We start from the raw sequence: 4,672 nt of genomic DNA, 5'->3' as shown, positions 1-4,672 counted from the left end.
CCCTGACAGGGGAACATCATTAACCCCCTTTTAATGGATAGGGAAACTGAGGCACAGCCAGACAATGTGAACTGTGCAAGGTGAAAGGGTGAGTTAGGGTGCTGGAGGCAGAAATAGAACCCAGGAGTCCTGCCTACCCCTCTCCAGTTCTAAAATACTAGCTACTCCACCTCCCCTCTTACTTCATGGACATGGTGGCTGTGTCTAAACTGGGCCACTTATTCCAGAAAATCAGCCGCTTTTCTGGAATAAGCTGCGAGCTGTCTACACTGGCCCTTGAATTTCCGGAAAAGCAACGACGCTCTACTGTACAAAATCAGCCGCTATTCCGGAAAAACTATTCTGCTCCGGCTCGGGCATAAGTCCTTATCCTGGAACAATGTTCCGGAAAAGGGCCAGTGTAGACAGCCCAGTAGTCTTTTCCAGAAAAAAGCCCCGATTGCGAAAATGGGATCGGGGCTCTTTTCCAGAAAAGTGCGTCTACATTGGCCACAGACGCTTTTCCGGAAAAGCAGCCTACCAATGTAGATGCTCCTTTTCCGGAAAAACTGAAAACGGAATAGTATTCCGTTTTAAGCAGTTCCGGAAATTCATGCCAGTGTAGACACAGCCGGTGTGTGTGTGTGTGTGGGGGGGGGGGGGGAATAAATACATTAAAGACTGAAATGCTGGGAACTTCTGCTGAAAAGCATTGCATTTGAGATAGGTGTTATGTTTGATATCTGGGTTTCTCTCTGTTACCATAGCAGGGAGTAGGAAAGGGGGGGGAGGGAGGAAGAGAAGGGATAGCCTTTTAAAGAAAGAGACTTTAAGATTTTAATATAGCAGGCTCTCCCCAGAATTTATCAGCTCTAATTTCCACTTTTCTGCAGACAGGAAACCACACCTAGTGGCCCAGAGGAATGTGTGTGTAGGTGTTAAAAGGATTTGCTCTTGTGTGGGCGAGAAACTACTGTAGCAATTTAATGCAGATACAAACCCTACAAAGTTTCTTTATTGTGTCGGTTTATAGCCATGTTTGTAGCGGAGAGGATCAAACAGGCAGGTCCAGAGGCCATTTGACAAAGGCCTTGGATGTGCACACCTGCAGCCAGCTGGGAGAAGGGCTCACTTTCCATGATCTGGCCTGAAAAGCTTTGTAATCCAGGGCAGAGGGGTTATTAGCACCAGCAGCCAGTTCCCACTTCCCACACAGGCAGGTAGAAAGGTTATGTAGTACCATGCACTGAGACTGGGCCTCCCAGCTTCTACAGCAGGCGTGAGGAACCTTAGACCCAGGGGCCAGGTGTGGTCCCTGGCTTGCCTGGATCTGGTCCCCAGGGCTCCTCCCTCCTTCCCCCCACCAGCATCAGGGAGCCTGCACTGGCGCTCCAGGCTCCACCGCCCTCTGTCCAACTGATTTTTCTGTGGGTCAGTGGCCCCCCAACCCAAAACACGGCTGCATCTACAGAGGCTGGCCCCCTGAACTGAGGCCAGGCCAGCCAGGTGGCCTTGTGTCTACCCTGAACCACCCTTGCATTGTGATGTCCACACTGTGACATGGCAGCGCTAGCACATGTCTGTCTGGGCCCTTCTAGGAGCCCTGCTCCCAGCTGCTGTATACCCATCCCCTTTGGCTACTGCTATGATGTCGGGCAGGACTCCGCACTAGCTAAGGCAGGAACTAAAAGCAGTAGTGGGTAGAGATCAGTGATGGGTAGAGGTGAACAGGGACCTGGCTAAAAAGACCCTATGAGAAGGCAGCTGGAGAGAGGACCCTGTGAGAAGGCAGTGGTTTGGTTTAAGCCCAGGCAGGACTACCTTTCCGTCAGCACTGACACTCTTACTATTTAACTAAAGCTTCCTGGTAGTAGGAGAGCGTGCCCCAAAAACGAGGCTGCCACTGGGTGATGGGGAAGGGGGATACAAATGAGCTACAAGCCTCAGCTGATTTATTTTGAGGGAACCCATCCCCCAGCAGTTCTTCCCCCAACACATGCTACGGCTGTGCACAATGAGCGCTCGCCTGTCTCCAAAGCAGCACAGAGCAACCCATGAGAAATGCTGGGAACTGTGTTTGATCTCAAATGTGACCAGTGAGGGGGGCATGGTTAGTGAAAGGGACTGAGACCACGGACTTGCTGGGTGACCCTGCCCCAGCTCCCTTGTGTCAAATGGACACAACAGACAGCCTCCCTTTTAAATGGCTTTGAGAGCCTCCTCAGAGGGAGGGCGGTGCTGTGTAAGAGCAAAGTATTTATGAATTTGCATACAATGCTGGGGGCCACATGTTTAAATACAGGGATGTGAATAAGTAACCGGTTACCTAGTAAGCATCGTCCTTACCGAGTGATGCTTACCAGGTACCAGTTAACCAGTGCTTGGGAGCAGGGCTGGCCTTATGAGGCAAACTGAGGTGGCCGCCTCAGGTGCCAGTCTGTGGCGGGGGGAGGGCGCCACTAGGACCCAGAGTGTAGAAAATTGTGTCTGCTGCTGGTGCACATGTATTCTCTCTGCTCTAGATGCACAGAAATGGTGGAGTGCTGTGCTGGAGGACGGAAGGCACAAGAGACATAAGAGGCAGGCAGGAGAAAAGGTGACATGGGGGCATCATTTGAGCTTCCCACAGGTGCCAAAATGTTGTGGGCCGGCCCTGGTTGGGAGCAGCCGGGGCACCTGCAATCTACTGCGAGTGGAGAGCTACCCAGCAGGGCTGGGAGCTGGCAGCAGTCCCAGCCACGAGGACGGGATCCCACTTAACTGGTTAACTGGTTAAAGGTCCAGTTAACCAAATGTTTAGCCAGTTAACTGATCAATTGGGATTTTATGTCCCTAGTTTAAACATAGGTGCTCTGGGGAGCTGCATGGGTGTGTGGGCACAGCCCTCTTGCACCTGCAAACATGGCTATTTGCAGGTGAACTGAGCCAACCTGGCAAGAACTTCACGGGTTGAACTGATCCTGCCAGCACTACATGTGCAGGACTCCTTGATCTCCCTGGCATCCTAGTTAAAGGCCCAAATCCTGCATCCAGTGGTTTAGTGGGAACAGCACACCCAGGCGCTAAAGCAGAATGAGGATTTTCAGAGGCGGGAGCAGTTTTCACAAAAGCAAAACCAGGTTGGATGTCTCCCCTGTTTAGCTGAACATTCCTTCCACGTTTCTGCAGGAGAAACACAGGCTGGTGCATGCCAGTCCTGACAAGTGAGCGAAGGAGTTACGGATGGTTCTGGATTAGCAGGACTTCCATGAACTCAATCACTGGTTAGCCTGCTCATCCTTTTAAATCTGATCAAAGCCAGCAGAACAGAAACGCTTTCTAGTAAAATAATCTCCCTGCTTTGAACACAGGTACTAATGGGCCTTCAGTCACTGCCTACAGAAAGTGGCCAACCTGACTAATGAGGAAATTCCAGGTTGTGAATGGCAGAGAGAAAAAGAGGGAGACAATGAACGTGGGCTAAAAACAGAGGATTAGGATTTACAGTTAGAACTGAGACAGTTATTGACAACAAAGCCCTCCCAGGGGCTTGCCCTCGGGACTGGTCCCCGAGTGATCACACCACTAACAAGATTAGCTGCTTAATTCAATCACAGTAAGAGGAGAGAACAGGATTAGAATAAAGGCAAAGCATGCACCTTGCACACTCGGCCTCAGTAGTGACTTTTAGTGCAACACAAAAGCAGCTGGCCCCCATGTGAGGGTTAAGTTGATTTCATGCTTTCCCGGAGCTGTCATCTTCAGGTCAGGACCACTGCTGGAAAGAGGGGGCTGTGAATTACTTGGTGTGGAGATGGCTAATCAATGCAGCATGAATTCGCAGCACGCAAGGCCTTTCCCCTGGCGTGTCACATGCCTCTCTGTGGCCCTGGTGATTCATGTGCACTTTCTTCTTGGTACTTTCACATGAAACCACTTACAAATGGTTTGTAACCTCTCAGGGCTGCTCATCCACCAGGGACAAGCTGAAGACATCTGGTTGGAGGGCCCGATGTTCTGCTCAGCATGGGGCCAGAAGGGCAAGAAGACTGGACTTTATTCTTCCTTTACACACCCACACCACCCTGTGACCAGCTTCAAGGCTGTTCTCATTTGCATAGGCTGGTAACTGCTCCCAGGGGACTGTTACATCAGTTTAGAATCACCAGAGCACAAGGACGGCTGGCTATGCTCCCACTCCTACCCCCCAGGCACGTCCTCTATATTTGGGAATTAAGCGGGTTTGACTCCGGCCAACTGTTCAAACCGGTATTCCAGCACACACCATAATAGGAGCCAGGATGTAGCCTGTGAACCATTCAGGGACAGATTGTGCCTACAACTGAGAATGCAACAACACATAAAACACCACAAGTATCTTCTAAGGGTTTTAACATTGTTGTATATCCCCTTACTGGCTGAGCACGTGTGCAGTTACACATGTAACTGGCATAGCTGTGCAGTCACCACAGTGAGAGCTGCATTTTCATGCACAGGAGGGGCAGTTCTTGCATGCTGTCATTTATACAAGCAAATAGTCACTTTAATGCAGGCACCCACACTACATAGGCATACGGCACGGATGACCTTTCAAAATTCAGCTCCTTTGACTCTACCCAGACATTCCTTTAGTAACTTGGGAAGGATTTTATAGAGTTTATTTCCAAACCATATTTCAGTAAGCAAAGCTAGACCCGGTATGTGTGCATAGCTA

General features: G+C 50.3%; 1 long non-coding RNA gene across 1 annotated transcript; it reads left to right on the top strand.

Moving 5' to 3' along the window:
* The first annotated feature begins 1,529 nt into the window (after nt 1–1,529).
* Nucleotides 1,530–4,238, top strand: LOC149523466 (uncharacterized). Its single transcript, XR_016347039.1, has 3 exons — nt 1,530–1,675; nt 2,502–2,575; nt 3,921–4,238. It is a non-coding gene; the product is annotated as an uncharacterized LOC149523466 (long non-coding RNA).
* The last annotated feature ends 434 nt before the right edge of the window (nt 4,239–4,672 follow it).

The sequence above is a fragment of the Pelodiscus sinensis genome, chromosome 17 (genome assembly GCF_052426305.1).
Source record: "Pelodiscus sinensis isolate ZL-2025 chromosome 17, ASM5242630v1, whole genome shotgun sequence".
Taxonomy (NCBI): domain Eukaryota; kingdom Metazoa; phylum Chordata; order Testudines; family Trionychidae; genus Pelodiscus; species Pelodiscus sinensis.
Note: the sequence above shows the minus strand (reverse complement) of the source record. Positions and strands in the feature narration are given on the sequence as shown.